Raw genomic sequence first — 18,823 nt, forward strand, 5'->3', positions numbered from 1 at the left:
TGTTTGCTCGATACATTATTTTACCATAGAAAACTTAATTCCGATGGGTTGGCGAATACACCGAGGATACGATAAACACGTGAGATTTAAAGTTTCCAGCAAACTTGCGCATCCGGCTTTGTGCATTGCGAGGACAGACATTTGCGGGGCGGCGGAAATTCGGCGATTAAGTTTCCAGCTTGTGTTTAATGAGCTAAGATTATTATTAGTTTAGAGAGAGTTATGAAGTTATTCACAGCTACCAACTGTCTGCAGCCGTTTTGCTCTACGTTCTCCTTTGGAACTCTCTTTCCGTTTTCCAGATTGATCTCGTTGCTCAACGCCTTGGAAAATTGTAGCCTCTCTTCCTTTATTTCGCTTATTTCCGGCTATATTTGTTCAAGTATTTTAAAGTACAGTCTTTTGTAATTATATATTCTCTTAAGGTAATAATTGTACAGAAACAATAGCATGTATTTTAGAGCATAGAATTTTCGAAAGTTGAACTAATTTTTAAAACTTAGGAATTTGAAAATTACTGTTAAGAACAACACGAGAAGGGTGAAACTGTAGCTTGGGGAACGAGGATCGTACTATTATTTCTTTTTTCAAATGGTAGGTTCCACGTTATTTTTAGAACTTTCCGACAGAACGAAAGGAAACTTAGGGACAGAATGCAAATAAAATTCTTGACCAGTGTCTGACTAGTTAAAATCCTATCGACTGAATCTACTTACTACTATGAATTAGTAAACTTGTTCGTGTATTATATAAATTGTTCATCCTCCAATATTTTTATAAACTTACCGTAACTTATATAAATTGTATAGATTATGATAAATTTATGAAAACGTATAAAATGTATATTTACATTAATATGAAACAATCATTTTATCAAAAGATATTAAATATTATACTATTATTTTTAATATATTTAGTAGTTTTCATAGTTTATTATCAAAGAAGAAGAATGCTTTGTAAAATTGAGTAACATGACAAAAAATGCGAGTATGCATAAACGTATAAACGGTTCTTCAGGTTTTTGTTGGCGTTCTCGATAGATCTTCGCATGAATACGTTCTTGGAGCTGCCAGAGGCTACAATCAGCGGCCGCATAGGTGTTAATTAACAAGAACATGAAGATAGCATCGGAAACAGATGAGGGGATAATAATGCTTCGCGCTTATGTAGACTGTTGCTACCTTCTCTTCTTCAACAGAAAGAATCACGGTTAATTGACGTTTATGACTTGACGTCGCGATAAAAGCTCTGGAAGCTGTTTTTCTTTACGATAGTTCAACCACATATTTAACACTGATTTCCATCACTGTTCACGTGTAGCTGGAAGTGAATTAGGGGAACTTATCAGTAACGTATAGAACTGACGCATCAACTTCGCTTTCTGAAAATTTCTTAATTTCAGGATCTTGAAGAATATATAATTAGCATTTCAATTTTCAGAAATCAGATATTTATTATAAGTGAAATTTATCGACATTATTAACTTTATTATATTATTATTAATATTATTGACATTATTAACTTTATTCAAATTTTGTAATTTTTCTACTGATGTATTTCTATTTTCTACAGTATATGTATATGACTAGTATTTTTCAAAGATTAATCGAGCGATTACTCTTGATGGAATCGATCTACCATATATAGGTCGAACTCATCAATTCCACTTTTTGAAAACTTTTCAATTTTAATATTAGAATCGATGATTGAAATTTAATCTTTCATAGAGAATATCCAAATAATTATCTTTGGTAAAGTTGACGTGTATCGGATAAACTCATCGATCCCATGTTTTCTAGATCTTTTAATTTTAATATTAGAATACGTAATTAGCGTTTAAAACTTCAGAAATTGATCGAACAGGATTATTCTCGATAGAACTGATCCAATAATTTGGCTTTTAATGAAAATCAAATATAAAATATTCTCAAAGCGAAAAACCTGTTGATTTATCCAAATATACGAACAAACTGACCGATTATTCATAGATATTCCACAACAGAATTTCACTGGAAACATATTTTAATCACCCATTCACAAACTAGACTAACGAATCTTCAAACACTTGTTTAACTGTACAAACAAATAATAACAATCTTCCAAGTCGAAGTTGCATCTGAAATACTAAAAATTAAAAAAGAAGAAACAGATGAAACGAATAAATTATATAAGACATCTTTTACGTGTAAATATATTATATAAAATATTTTTAATGCAGTAGTAGTAGTAGCATGGTTTACTTCCAGTCTCCCAGGCATAAAAGAACTCGATTTACAATTATTGCCCCTATTGTCTTGTATTCTCATTTAATCATTTACACGCTCGTCCATCCATTCGCACGTACAACCTTATTTTACCCTTGTTTTACCATTACCTATCTACTATCTGTCGTCTATCTAATTAGTCATTAACTATTACGTACGCCTGTTATCTGTTATCTAATGCATAAATCTTTACCTAATTGCCTAATTTACCCACTTAACTAGAGACCCGTTCTCTCTTCGCTCTTTCCTCTTTCTTCTCTTCCAATTTCCTCGCCCAGTCTACGGCCCAATCTTTTCCTCTTTCTTCGACTATCTTTCTCCTTTTCTCATTCTCTATACTCTCTTTGTCACGTACCCTAAATTTCCGCGTGTTTTTGTCGCCACGGAGCTCGCATTCCCCTCCTTCACTCTTCTCCCAGCATTTATTCTATTTCTTCGTACTAACAACGTATGAACAAATGACGTAAAATATTTTTGACGTATAAATTATTTAAGACAAACGAAAAGTATCGATAGATATGAGAGTCACTGGTGTTTCTTCGCGTATCGGTTCAGTCCGAGGTGTCTGAAGTGGCGTGATGCAACAAAATGTGCGTACGATGGTCATAAATAGCGTTGGCTGTAATTTGCTGCATCTCGGCGCGGTCTTGCACCCGACAGGAAAATTGCAAAATACGACCGGCTCCACCTGTCGTAATCGCAGCAGTTTATCCTAATACGCGAGATGTTGTAGACAGAGGTGTGGTATCAAGGAGAAAGACGTAATCGCTTTCGTAACAGGTTACATATAAGTCTCGACGATGATTCCAGTAATCGGAACATTCAATTCCGTGATATACGCGTTTTCCAACAAATCGACGCGCCTACAAACGATCTTCTCCTTATCGCTCTCGTTATTATCGGTAATAATCTTCTTTGGAAGGTTTTTTTTTTTTAAAGAACTTTTCTAGTAGAGAGAATAGTACGATAGAAATAACGATTCGTTATTCATCGTGTCAAAGGTTCAAAATCGTGACAGTGAGAAATTTGGATCGATAAATGGGAAGAATTGAAGAAACGGGGCGTGTAATTAGATAATTAGGTAATTAAGTAAAATTGTTGATCTTAATAATTCACGAGTTACTACATTTTATTATTATTAATTCTGACATCCCTCTTATTTTATTTCGTTATTATTAATTCTAACGTTTCTTCTATTTTATGTTTTGTACGAGATTGTACTACCTTTTCGGGATTGGTGTATTTTTGTCACAATTGATATGAAATGAAAGAGACGTTATGAAACTATGGAAAGATTCAAAGATGTGGGAAAGCAGAAAAATTGAAAGTCCTGTGTAAAATATTTTCTTTCGATAATTTGAGAGTCGTTAAATTTCGTAGTTATCAACTTTAACATCCCTTTCGTTTCACGTTGCGTAACATTCATTTTGCAACTATTCGAGGCAGGATCGTAACTTGTTGAAGTTTGCTATTATTAATTTTAACATTCTTTCATAACGTATATAACTGAAGTTGGTTATATTTTCCGATGAATTTGCGTCGAAGTGGAAGAATGATAGATGTACACAGTATTTCATGTAAAATTATGCCGCATCTACTGTAATTCGCGTTTCATTTCATGTAAAATTATGTTGTTCATTAATCTGCTTCAATTTGCATAGTTGAATAAACGATATAATTCTTGCACATTCTGAATTAACGTATTAATTGAATATTGATTTTTAATATTATTTATCATTGAATTCGTTATTATTACATATATTATTATTATTAAATGTTTTAGTTTATAACGATATATGTGAAGTAAATAGTTCAGCCTCCGCGGAAATAGATTTTACAGGCATAATGCTTGATAACGAGCCATCGTTTGGCGAATGTACTGTGCTAAAATTCGCGTTACTCAACTGCCAGGCAACTGGGAGAATTCAATTTCATTCTGTAATGTCTCTAACGTCAGAAATTGGATCTCAATAATCGAGAACTCGTATGTTAGCTATTGAAAGCGGAGCCACATACTATACAATTCATGTCCATCATAATATAACAATTATTTTACGTCGACAGGACGCTTGCATGTTCGTTACCAACGAACGATGTTGTCGTTCATAATTATTTAATCCTGCGTGACTAACCTTATTTTTAACGTAAAACGTGTTCGTCAAATATGAATAACGAATAACAAGAATGTAAAATATTTTGTAATCTTTCCCTTTCTTCTGTTCTCTTAGATTGATGTGTACTTACATGAACTTTTAATAAATGTCAGCTCAGTTCCATCGTTGGTTGCAACTATTTAATCCTTTGACTTTAGGTGACATTATTTTTAATACAAAACGTGCTTATTAAATACAAATAAGGAAAAAAGATGTTTAATAATGTTCTTCTTTCTCCTATTTTCTCGCATTAACGAAAATACAATTACTTTTTAACACGGTTTAACTGCCACCGGTGAATTTCACATATTTTGTCCCGTAATAGATTGAAATTATACTAACACCATAACATTTAATCTTTGGGAAATATATCGTATTTTTTATCGCAATTTTTGCTCCGACAATGTTAACCGTGTCACTCGCGCTGTTAACAATCGTTTAAGTCCATGAAACGTATCTTATTTTAATCGCTCTAAAAATTTTGGAAACATGCATCAACGATGACTACCGTGGCTAACTAATGTTAAACCAAAGAATCATTCTACACCTTTGACGCGTATTAACCCAGGCTCCGGAGATTTAGTAATAATTACAGGAATTAATCATATTAGCGTATCTTTAATAATTATATTACTATAACGTTGTTAGCGTTAAGTAACTCTGATTCAGGAGCCTTCGGTAATCAACCGTTACACGCTCTACGAAGATATAAAAATAGAAGGAGAAAAATGATGGTAAAAAGAGAAGGAACGAAGAAGAGGATGAAGAGAGAAAAAAAGTGGAGGCTCGATACGGTAACAAGCGGACGGCTGGTTTATGAGGTCGTTAAGTTAAAAGGATTCGACGTAGCCTGTCTATCGGATGTTGCTGCACGTTGCTATGTTTTCCGGTTCGACAGGTGTGTCGGATTAACCCGTTTACTCAGGATCTAATAGTGCAACGTTCTTATTAAGCTTATACTCTGTTAAAAGAAAGCACATCTCTTCTTCATACGTATATGTGTATACAGCATAGATTGTGGCCTTTAACCCGATTTTTATCCTTCAGAAATTCTCCTTCGAATCTGCTATTTTTTTTCCATGTTACTTTCTCATTTTCAAATTTTAGGTGGTTCTATTTTATCGACTTTTCTCAATTTTGACTATTTGACTGGAATCTTCTTTTAAAATTGTTATTTTGTCACTGATGGGGCGTTTGTGAAAATAAGTAAATATACGATATTGTTTCAGATCGATTCATTGTAATATTTTAGGATTTCTGAAGGATTGCGATTGAATAAAGGAAATTTTTATCGTTCAAAAATTACTCGCATCGTTTAAAAAATTATCACCTGACTTATCACCTTCTCGATCAATTTTGAATAAAGCGAATCGATCCGAGAATACGTGAAATTAAAGAAATTTTGCTCATCGAAAAAGGACAGCGATAAGATAGTCGAAATTGGGAGAAGTTGCTAAACTGCATAGTCACCAAATTTTTATTTCTCGCTAGAGATTTTTCACTTTTCTCGCTTTCTGTTCCTTTTCCTTTGATTTCTTCGTGTCACGTACGTACAAGAAAGTCTTGTTTTATCGAAGGAGATTTTATGATATCAGCCGTTCCTCTTTTGTCTGATCGAGCGCATTGCATTTGATTTACGACGTTCGTTAAGGGGGAGGAGGTTAATAATTAATGGTACGGAGAAATGAATTTCTTTGCTGTCTTCTTGATTGATTGTAGAATGATCCTTTATAGATTACTTCTGTGTCGGTGAGAATGATTTCTTGGTATTGCCTGTGTTGTACAAGTTTCTGAATTCTTTTCAGCCTTCTCCTTTTCCCTTTTCTTTTTGCTTCAATTAACATTCAACCAAGAAATCAATTTCGTAATCCTCCAATTTTCATGGTTCTTCGATACTTCGCTTTTTTCGTAACATTTTTCTACAAATTACGATGTTTCTCAGTATATCGAATTATTTTAACGAACAAAAGTAAAATGCTCAATCGCATTAAGGAAATGAACGAGGTAAAATTATGTCTTTTTCAAACATTACGCTATTTCTCTCTTTTAAAATAAACATTTACAGATGAGTCTACGTATACACGAACCTCAGCTACTGGCAACGTTATAGGATAATAGATGGAACGTTATCATCACATTTGTATGGTTTCTACTATGCCGTATATAACGTCGAACTAATTAACAGTATATGATTCTAGAATTTCCCGTATATTTAAGAGAAACAAACAAAGGAAAGGAATATAAACGTAAGGGAGAGATATTATAAAGCTGAAAGTTTCTCGATATTTTCCAACGGAATGAAATCGCTTTTGTAACACGGAAAGTTTACGGACAGGCATCGAGACAGATTATCGAGATATCGTTTTCACCTGACCGGTCGAATAAAGATCCCGATTGTCATCGAGTCATCGCGGAATCTGACATTTTAATTAAAAGTTCTCTTCGACGGAGCGTGAAATGTTTCCTGCAAACCGGCCATATCTATCGACGAAGAAAGAAACGGAATAACAGGAAATCAAGCGCATTAATCGACGATATAACGTATCGATCAAATCCAACGTCCGATTTCCTTTAGATAAGTCAAACGCAAGTAATAACTAATAATTAATAATTGAGCCTAACACGGAGTAACACGCGAAGATCTACATATGCATCTTTTTCTAAATATTATAACAAAACTATGGTTAGTCTTAGTAATCATCTTGTAGTCGAAGTTTGTCTGAAGTTAGTAAGCATTTTATGTCAAATTAGTAACATTAGTAATATCTTGAAGAATATTTTAAATCGAGATTTCAATTTAATTCATATTTTTCTAATATTTAAGCCTTTATATATATTTCAAAACTTAATGACACTGATAAGCACAGTGACTCACTTGAGAATGTCTACAGAAATCTTCTATAATGTATGCTGTATTAAATATCTTCAAATTTTATTAACACTATAGCGAGACTCCACTATCGTGATCGTATTGGAAAAATGTTTTTCTTATACAATATGTATTAGGTTGTCCGAAAAGTTTCTTTCGTTTTATAAGAAAATAATAGACGCACAATGTTTTTTGTTTTATATTAGTTTATTGAAGTATGCACGAACATAATAATAGAAATAAACGAAATGGATCATACCTAATTCAATAAAATGATATAAAATAGAAATTGTTGCTCATCTATTATCACCTTACGAAACGAAAGAAACTTTTCGGACAACCTAATACATAAAAGATTTCTATAGTAAATATCGAAATACTTTCGTAAACCACTTATGTGTCGATACAATAATGATATCGTCAGTTTATTACATCGTACAAGTATCGTGTTATCCAAGGATTGCCTGTATATTTAAATTTACAAATATTTGAAGGAGATCATCTCTATTATAGTAGGTAGCGAAGTTCTTCAGTTACATTATACGTAATACAATTATGAATCTAACTATAGCTTTTAATTTTAATTACCACAATGTAGGATATAATTAAATAATAAATTTAATGAAACTCTGGTTCGAAATATTGCCATCGTAAAGTCGCCATAGAGGCTAATGTACGTGCACAAAGCTTTGTATCCTTTCATGGTATTCCATTTGGCAATTAAAATGCAATAATATAGATCGACGGGTAACTTTTCAATTATTTTGATTACCATTCGTTCGAAACCTTCGACCAGGGAGCGAGCGAGCGGCGTGAATTAAATTAAAAAATAACTTCTCTCATAAATTCGTGCTGCAGAGCTCTTTTAAATCTCTTCCTTCCATTCCAATTAATACATTCCAAACGTGTTATGTCGATTGGAAACCTGATATCGTATACCAATCAAACTGTTTCGTGTTATTTTCTTTCCATTTGTTCTTTTCTCCACGACTTGCTCTTAGTTTGACCAAAGGACGAATCGTTTAATTAATATCGATGATTATGTTATACGAATTTCAAGTTTCTTCTGCCTTGAAGAGTTCGAAGAGAAATATTCTATTAATTTTTATCTATAGGAATTCACATTTTCGATATGGTTTCTTATTTTTTATATTTTTTAAATTAATTGGTATTTTATTAACTAAACTATTGCGATATAAATATTAATCTCGCGAATATTCGAATGCGCAACTTTTCTTGATTAGAGTTACCAAAGATGAAGATTCTTTAATTGAACGTCTTAATACAAATTTTTGTCCCCGATTTCCGCCCATAGTTAGAGCATTTAAACGAAATATTCGAATACAGATGTTTCCCTTTCATCAGCGCTTTAAAGAGTGAAGTTTCAAATTGAATAATTAAATAAAAATCATTCTCTTTGACCGAAGTTTGCAAGAGTACAATTTTTTAACTGGATATTCAAATAAAGCTTTTTAATTGAATATTCAAATTCGAACCATATCCGTCTTCTAAAGCTTTCAGGAATAAAGCTTGCTAATCTAATGTTTGAATTCCACATTTTTCTTCGACCAAAGCTTTCTGCAATAAAGCTTTCCCCTAAAATACTTGCGATCTAAATTCTTCTTTCTATCCTATCTATGGCAATTACGACCAAAACTGAAACTCTCAAATAATTGTCCAGGGAAATGACATTCTTTCGCCGAGAAGATTTTATTTCTTCAGATTCTTCCGTCTTTCGTAAATTAAAGATTTCGACGATCGTTCCTCTTAATCTATCGCTGTCAAGATTTTAGACACGTCAAGTATCGTGACACGTACTACTTTGGGAAAAACGGAGAATATTCAGCTAAAACCGTAGCCTACAGGCGACCATAAACGGGTTTGCATGAGAATGACTGGAGGAAGAGAAAGGGAAAGGTAATCCTGTTATCATCGCGTCCTCTATTTTTTAATCTTCGTATTCACGAGAATGTAAGGGATCGGGAACGGTTTTAGTTTACAACAATGTGCTTGAGGTTGTTCCTTACGGCAAGACTTACAACGCGATCTGCACGACGTTAAAACCACACAAACCGGGCTATCGCATTGTTCCTGCCATTTCTAAGTGCATCATCGCGAACTTGCTCCAACTACGATATTTTTCATTCGCGCGTGACACCGAAGCATATCTGATTCTAAGAACAATCTCACGTTTCATGCTATTTTATTTCTTTTTCAATTCACAAAGATTATGAAGCATCACGAGAGAAAGCTGAAGATCGTTTTGTAATAGAGGAAACGATATTTAGTAAAACAGTGAAATTTTAGGTAAATAATATATCGCTATAAGTACGAGGATTTATTGTCTGTATTTTAAACGATGTTTTAATTTCAATGCTGCATTCGATATCAAATTAGCTTGAAGTTAATCATGTCTCAATGTGATTTCCTCTTTCTCTCAAAATTCTCTTCCATTCGGTCACAAGAGAGTTTAAAGTTAATTCTTGCAATGGAGGAAACGAATTTCCGTAAAACGACGAAGCTTTTCTCAAAAGTATTCTTCCATGCAAAAAGATCTACTTTTCGTATTTTCAACGCTAGTAGTTCGGCATAATCGAGTTCTGACCTCAATAAAAGTCAAGATTAATTTCACCTTTTCTACACGATCTTATAATATTAATCTTAAAAACAAAAACAAAAAAAGAAACAAAAGAATTCATTTTGATAGTTTCGGTAGTTCCCAAAGTTAACGACGCTCTCAGTTGCAGTCCCCAAACATGTCCACCTAATTTCCCGAAAGAAGAAATCTCGTTGTAGGAAGAGTATCATTGCACGAGATTTTTCCAGCAGTTCCTTACTCCGTTTATTCAGGGTCGTTCGTTGAACGACCACACCGTGTCTCGGTTCACGGATAGTAAAATGGAACGGCGATGATTATTGCACCGTCGTTGTCTCGAGGACGCGTCGTCTACTCGAGGACGGAAGAAACGAAGGACGCATAGTGGAAGAAATCAAGTCGATGGCCATGGACGAGGCGCTGCTTTAAAAGAACTACGACTAGAGAGGTGGATCAGGTGGTGAGTCGAGTCGAAATTGGTCCCTGGCCAATATTGCACCCACGGAACGCGCTCTCCAATGGTACCTTAACTATGAGATACGTGAGCAGCCCCTTAACGATTCACGAACATCCACGGCGCGAAAAAATGTCGCGACAGTCCGTGAAAATCAATTTGGATGACGTGAGATCATAACTATGAACGCTTCGGATTTTGAGATAGGAATGAGAGCGACCGGCGATGGAAAAATTTGGAAATGATCACGCGTAAGTTTAAAATGAAATGCTCTTGCAGGTTTCTATACGAGGACTTTGTTAAGTTTGTTTTTTTTTTTTTTTGATAGATCTTTAACATCTTCGAATCGTGCTTTCCTAGTACTAAAAAGTTTGTCTGAAAGAAGGATGATTAGAAGATTTCTATTTCTCTCATATCTCGTGAACGTTTTATTTGTAATTTCTTTTTCAATCGATTTATACTTTGGTATCCTGTTTTTAATATTATGGCTACGAAATGTTATTCCAAGGAACCGTTCAATCTTTCTTCTATACAGAAATATGATTAATTAAAAAAGCTTTACAAAATTCAGTTTGAATATTTTATATGTATCGTTCTTTCGAATTTAATTCTTACGAGCGAAGTATTGGAATTTTATAGGATACATAAGTATGAGAAAGAGAAACTGAGTCGTGTGCACGTCGACGGAATAAAACACGAACAAGGCCAAAGTTTAAATTTGACATGGAATTAATTTTGTATCGTGAAAGTGGCTGCAAGTAGCATAGCGTTATATGAGCGGCTTGATATTGCATCGTGTGGCAATAACGACGAGGCAATAATAGTGTATTAAAACAAAAAAAAAAAAAAGCGGGAAAAAATGGGCAAGCATCCTCGGAAGCACGGCTCGCAGAGATATATTTAGGTGTAATAACCGAGCATTTGCTCTTTTTCGAAGAAATTCGACCTTCTTAATAAAGTTTCAAGCTCGGCCACTCGACACGAAAAGACGGTCTGCTCTTGTCTCTGCAAAGATGGAGAACCGGCGACATCTCGAAAAGCGGCTGCCCTAAGAGTGCCCATTGTGTCATCTTATCCTTAGTAATTTCTTTTCAGTGGAATTTTATTATTCTACCGAAATGTTGAACATTTTATAATTGTTTCTATAACATCTTATTCTTAGTTATCTCTTTTCACAAACTTTATTACCGCACTAAAATATTAATCGCTTTATCGTTTCTTACTGTAATATTTGTAAACCTATTTCCACTCTAAAGAAAAGTAGTTCTCGATTATGATATTGTAGATATCTGAGAAATGGATAAATGAAGTGATTTCGAAAAAAAGTATTCAAAAAAAAAAAAAAAAGAACAAAAGTATTCAGTAAGAGGAAAGTAATCGAGAATTGTAAATAATACATTTCTGTGCAATCTATGAACGAGTTAGTTTCCAAAAAAATATTCGATGGTATTTATTATACATTATTACGTGAATATTTTTTAGCGTAACAAAATTTATGTTGAAGGAATTGAAGTAGCTTTAAAAATTAGTACTTCAAAGCTGGAAAATATGAAATTCTTTATTTCTTTTATTATACCCTATTATCCTATTATTACATTTTTTCTACGGTCACGTTCTTCTCGTTTATATTCTCACACATGCTTCTCCGAATTTCCCCCTGCATTTTTCATCTACATTTCTCACGATTTTGCATGAGCCTAGTGTTCATACATATTTGACAACTTGGCTAAGTCTCTACGGTTGCACCTTTATATTTTCTCCACATATTTTCAGTTTATTTTCCTATATCCTGTTTCTAATGGTCAAGCTTTCGTTCGTCGACCAGGCTCACTATATTACCTTTTATTTTTCCAAGTTCTTTTGCGTTTTTATACTTCCTCCTTTAACCTAAGACTTGGCTCTCAAGTTATCTCTTTCTACTCTACTTCCTTTCCACCCTCTTTTACTTTTTAAAGAACAGAACATTCAACGAAAAATGTACTATCACTACAACGATTATTACGATCGTTATTATTATTATATACAATGTAAATGATTTTTAAAATGAACGACACGATAAAAAATAGATCTATAATTGAAGAAACTATTATTATATTTATGAGATTAGAAATCTGTGCGATGAATTCACCGATTAATAATTTACAGTAAAAACACATCTTTTCAGATGGCTTTGTAAAAAAAAAAAAAAAATACTGCGAAAACATATTACATTAGATTCAAAGGCCAGTTTTGTCGAAAACAAACAGATCTATCGTTTAAATAATCAACGATATATATTAGGTTGTCTGAAAAGAGTCTTTCTTTAGTAAACGTGTTTTTTAGAAAAATGCACTTTCATATAAACGTGAAACCAAGTCTGTGGAATGTCGCTGTGTTTATCTCAACATAACAAAATGGATCGCACGTCGTTCGACAAAATAATATAAAACAAAAAACGTTGTGCGTCTATTATTTCCTCATAAAACGAAAGAAACTTCTCCAACAACCTAATATATATACAATGTTATATATAGAGTGTACACTAAGCATGAAACGCGAAAGAACGAGTGTAACAAAACGAAATTAATTTAACGTCGTTTTCCAACAATCCTCTTTCCCATTTCTATCTTTATCAACAACCATCCAATTTTTCCTATTTAACATCACTTCCTGAGAGAGAAACCTTCACGCGAGCAAAAAGATAGAGAAAGCAGAACGCGAGAAAGCAGAAAACAATATTCTTCAACAGAGTTTCCAAAGGATGTAACGGCCAGTTCGTAGACGGATCACGTGGATATGATTAGCAGAGGATGGTCGTTCACGAAACGGCGATTCGCACAGCGAAAAGCACTCGCGTGTTTCCCAGCCACTTGTAAGACCCTGATACGAGGCTTGCAGATAGTCACGGAAGCACTTTCGTGAGTAACAAGTTTCGACGCGGATTTCGCATGCTCTACTTTTCCACCCCTTGTCTTCGAACCTGTTATCATTATTCCATGTACGATACCTCTCGCAAGTACGCGAGGGGTGTTTTGGTATTTGTAGTAACAATATTTGGATAAAAATAAGCGACGAATTAACGATTACATTAATTAAATCGATTAAAACGTATATAGCGGGCACGAGGTGATTCGATATGAGAAAATAGGAAAAGATGCAGAGTACAATTTTTTGTACAATTTTGTAGAATTTCATAAAAGAACAATGTTTCGTGTTGAAATTTATCAAGTATACTTGAACACGGCGAATTCCGGACTGGACAGGACTAAACAATCGGCAGGAGGTTATTCCACGCGTGGAAGTAAGTGGAAGCTTTTACTTATTTTCGTATCTAGAATTTCTCGAAAGCTAAAGTTTGAAGGAAAAAATCTTACTGTATATTTTGTTCTTATCTTTTTTCATAAGAAATCACCTCGTGCCCGATTGTATATAATTTTCGATCGTATGCTGCATAATCAGAACAGTAGATTATAGTAATTTATCTTTATTTTAATAAAAGACTAACAGCATAAAACCTGATATTTAAATTATCTTGTCGATTATTCGTTAGTTCTGTAACATATTCCAATTGATCGTAAACCTTCCTCGTTATCTGTTATCAAGTTTACGATTTGAGGTATAAAATAACCAAGCTCACTATTTTTCTAATTAGTTATACTATTTATTGAACATATGCATTTACCTTTGAAAAAATAGTAAAGATTAGAGATGGAAGTGGAATTGCGGTGAAACGAGCTTCGCATCCTATCTAGGCACTCTTTTTACGTCGAAGAAGAGAGCACCGCTATGAGAAGCTCCTGAGTAACATTGTTCCTTACGATCTTACGAGATTAGTTCGAATTAATGCGAACAACTTTGCGGGACAGGTGCGTCCTGGCTTTTTTCAGCTTTTCCCCGATTTTTCCTCTCTTTTTCTCTTTCCACTTCATCCCTTTACGACTCCTTTGGAGGGATGCCGGCGGTACCAAAATTGGATCAGTTTTTGAAAGAGGGGACGTTGCATAATACGGTAGATATAAATGCAACAGAACATTTAAGGTAGTGAAATTTCGATGTCATATTCTACACACTCTAAGAATGGAAAAGATCGTACAAACATACGAATCTTTTCTTTCTCGAAATATAAATATTTTTCCTTTATGACATAGCACCTGTTGTAGGGATACCTAAAACTTGATAGATATGTTGCAAGATAAGTCCTTGCTACAAATGAAATTACATATCCCATTTAAAAAGCTACAATTAACCTAATTCTCAAATTTCAGTATATTATAGTTCCTATGATAACACTACGTTCATTGTTAAAATAAAAATCCACCTCGAAAGTGTAAGAAAAAAAAAAAAAAGAAGAAAGAAAGACAATTACATTATAAAGTCTGAAATCCCTGAAAGTCTTCCTCTATCCTCCGTGTAAAAGAATCGAGAAACCGGAACAATAAAGCGTTCATCAAGCTCCGAATCCAAACTACGTATCAGCAAACGACCGCAAGAATGGGCCAGTGATTTCTTTCGACGAAGACCAACCTAAAAGTGCGACGCTCCTTGGAATAATTCCCTTTCACGTGCCTGGAGCTACGATCATGGTAAGTTCGCACCCTGAGCGATAATAGGGAACAGTCGGCCAAACGAGAGGGTGGTAGTGACTAGAGACGTTATATTCGCGTTTTAGATAAGAGGGTCAATTCGGTAGCGGGTCCAAGGTAACATACCCTTTCGCCATCCATCTATCGTTCCATCCACGTAGCCGTTCCTTTCTTTTTCTTCGTTGAAGAAAGTCTAGTTACTCGCACAAATTGACCGCGTGATCTCTCGCGATCGACCAAGCCGATCTACGGTCATGGGCTGGTCCGCTGATTACCGAGCAGACGCTTCACGCTTCGTTTCTCGCCAATTGCTTCCCTATTTCGTCGAAGATCGTACAAGGTTGACGGACCAGACGCTTGTAATTTCACGCCGCTGCGTGGTTTCTTTCGCGTTCGGCCAGATTCCGACGCGATTTCATTTTTTGCCGCGCCTCCTTCGCAGCAATGAGAGGCCTCGAAAACTTCTGATCTCTTATCGAGACCAAGTCCGCTCGGGTAGGTTCGTTTCTCGCTTTAGGTCGTTGCGAGCCTCTTTTTCTCATTTTAATGAGCCCGCGTGATGCTACGAGTCTCGTTGTATTGCGGTATAGCCAATTCGATCGTAACAATTCGTAGTTTAGAGTTTCGAGGGTGAAATCGAGATTGGGAATTTGCCGAAGATGGTTAAATTGAAATTTGTGTTACAGATAGCGTGACGAGTTTGGTTTAATTGGATTCTTCGTTGGTTACATACAGTTCACACGGTACTTGGTTGGGTACGGAAAGTTCAACAAGTTTGTCAAAGTAATGTAAACTTTTAAACAACGAACAGTACGATACGATTAAGATTTGGAATTTTTAATGAAACGAATCAGCACACGAATTCCATGCAACACATAGAAAATTCGATAATTCGTTTCAAACAATAAACAACGAAACAGTTTCTTATTTAATGAGTCCACTTAACTTCTACTAAATTTAGTTTCTGTCATTTTACGATCTTGCAGATCATCATCTTACTATTTTTTATCGTTACTTCTGCAGAAAAATATTTCGCCCATGCCACAAAAGTTGAAGGAGAATGAAAAAAGGAACGTTTCGAACAGGAAAATATTACTGGATGTTCAAACTTCGCTCTAGCTAGGGGAGTATCCAAGAAAGGACAGGAAAAAAGAATTGGAATATTCACTGGTGAAAGGAGTAATCTCGGGTAGGACTGATCGAAGGCAAAGGAATACCATCAGCCTCGCGGTAACGACTTCCAGGTTCAGTTCATTTCTATTCACGAGCCGAGGCACTTTTGCGCTTTGAATCTGAGAATACCGGCGATCGTTTCCCTGTCAATGAGCTGGATAGTCCCCGCACCTTCGAATCCTTCAGTTTGGTCAATGCTTGAAATTGTTTCCGAACGGTAACCAAAAGGCCACTTAGAAAACAAAAAGGAGAATTTAAACAGGATCGATATCATACTGAACGTAACATCCCTGAATTTTTCATGGTAAATATTTGACAAAATAGTAAAAAGGCTAAAATTATTCATTATATTCGGAATTATCGAGAACACTTGCCTTTTGTCTATTTTATTCGTGTAACAGAGTTTGCTGATCGTGAGTTATGTTCGTGGATATAAGTTTCGTTCTCTGTTTATGAATACTTGTGATCATTTACGATAATAATAGCGAAATTTATATCTGGTAAAGGGAGATTACGAGCTGTTCAAAGTGTAATATCTACGTGATACGATAACTACGTTCATTTATCAACTAATATATTTTACCTGTAATAAACAGCGATGTGAATTTGCATTTCATAAGTCTCAATTCTTACGTCTTCGGATTCTTACCACATTTCACGATTATAGAATGGCGTAATTTACATCTTCGAATTAGATATCTTCTTTATCAGGATTTCGTATGTCCTTTGCTTGCGAATATCGTTGATTTCAAGATTTCTGAACAATTTTCTTATTACTTTCATTACGTTCTTAGACATCTTCCAATCCTGTTTATTCTTATGCTTACATATTCTCATTCTGGAATAAAAATAACTTTGGTTGTGAAATAATAAAATTGTGAAAAATAAAATTGGTTGTGAAATAGAATTGAAGTGCATTAATACTATAATTATTAAGTTGAATAATTATTACATTATTAAAACGTTAATTAGTTTACTGAATCAGAGGAAAATTAAATTACTAGTTCTTTTCGGTATCCATTAACATTCGTCAATAAAAACGGATATTTTGAAGAAATTATAAAAGTCTATCTAATATTTAATTTTACCTGGAAAATGTTGCTATTTAATTGTATTACGATAAAGAAAAGCCTTCGTGACTTTATAATGTGTAACTTTATAATCGACCAGTTTTAACAAATTTCAAGTATTATATACTCGTTCCTGGTATAGTTCATGTTCATGCAACTACACGTAGAGGACTCTTTACCGCTAGAATTGAACGATTCTCGATCCAAATTGTATTATATATTGTAAAATGCTCCATCTTTTCGTTGACATGCACAGTATTAATATTTCTATATCAGAAGGCAATAGCAATACACTGTGGCGAATGGATGTAGGTGGAAACAATAATTGAACAACGTAGATTATAGTACTCTAATGAGGGAAACAGATGGTTTTCTTATGAACATTCAGGAATATGGTGTAAAATAGCGATACAAAGGTGACAGGAAGGGAATGTGTAATTAACAGGTGTTTCTATTTTAAACCTTCCATTCATGCTCGTACTTCGTATATTTATTGAAATTTTGTTCTACTTTAGCAATGTATATTTAATTGAATTATCATTACAATATTATCACATTACACACATATGTCTTGCAATAAAGATATCAGTGAGATAAAAATTAAAATAATACAAACATATCCTGTGAAAAGAGCTTGTTTTATTCTTTTATAGAATAAACTTTTCAGTCGAAAATATTTATATGCGACCAGTTTTCCGCAGACAGATGATGAGAAATTGATAAGCATTTTAATCAAAGGAATAAACAACCATAAAATACGAAAAGGCTGTTCGAACATACTAAAAAAAGTCAGTTTCAGTATATATGAAGAAATCAAGTATATTCATAGTATAGTTACCATTGTAAACATATCATGAGACACAACTATAACACCACCAATAATAAAAGTAAGATCCTTTAGACTATTTTGCATGAGAAAGAGTACTACTTTTTGTTCCATCACTGGCAGATCGTACCATTCGATATTGTATCTACAAGTATTTTATTACAATAATGATATATCATTAAACGTTGTAACATATTTATATTTGCAATTATACATATCATACAAACAACGAAAGTAGTATAATATTTGGAAGTGGTGTATTTTTAATGTGTCAGTGTGAATTAGGTAGATACAAGCTACTTACAAATGCTGAAAAATATCGGAGCTATGATCTGTCAATTTTTGGGCAAAATGAATGACGGTAAAAGCGTAAAATATAGAAGTAATTACAGTACATAATGATGCCAACAACTCCTCCATGTCGTTTCTGGTTGACATTGCTTTCGCAAACTGAGACAAAGAAGGATTTGTCAATCAACGATAATTGTTAACCAATCGAATTTCGTCCAAGCGTGTGATACTCACTTGAAAGAGAGCAAGAATGAACGTAATCAGACCGAAAACGCAAAAAACGTTGTACAATGGCATTACCCTTAGTTGTATAAAATCGATATAACTTTAAAAAAGGAAATATTTGTTACTTTTAGATTATTCTGGAATTAAGAACGACTAAAATAATAACTTGTGTAAGTTAATTGTGCGAATAAGATAAACTAATATTAGAAAAATTGAAAACGAAAAAACACCAACTCTTGACAAATTATTTTGCCTTCACAATTTTGTTTGAAATAATATTGGAATACTAACTGCTTGGTTGTTGTGTGTAATTTCACAATTGAGATTATTTGTTTGTGAA

At 34.1% G+C, this 18,823-nt stretch overlaps 1 protein-coding gene across 5 annotated transcripts in view; it reads right to left on the bottom strand.

Annotated features, from left to right (window-relative positions):
• The window catches only part of LOC126867884 (mannosyl-oligosaccharide 1,2-alpha-mannosidase IA), a 691,228-nt gene that overhangs the window by 23,926 nt on the left and 648,479 nt on the right, over positions 1–18,823 (bottom strand). The window lies entirely within an intron of this gene.

The sequence above is a fragment of the Bombus huntii genome, chromosome 7 (assembly GCF_024542735.1).
Source record: "Bombus huntii isolate Logan2020A chromosome 7, iyBomHunt1.1, whole genome shotgun sequence".
NCBI lineage: Eukaryota > Metazoa > Arthropoda > Insecta > Hymenoptera > Apidae > Bombus > Bombus huntii.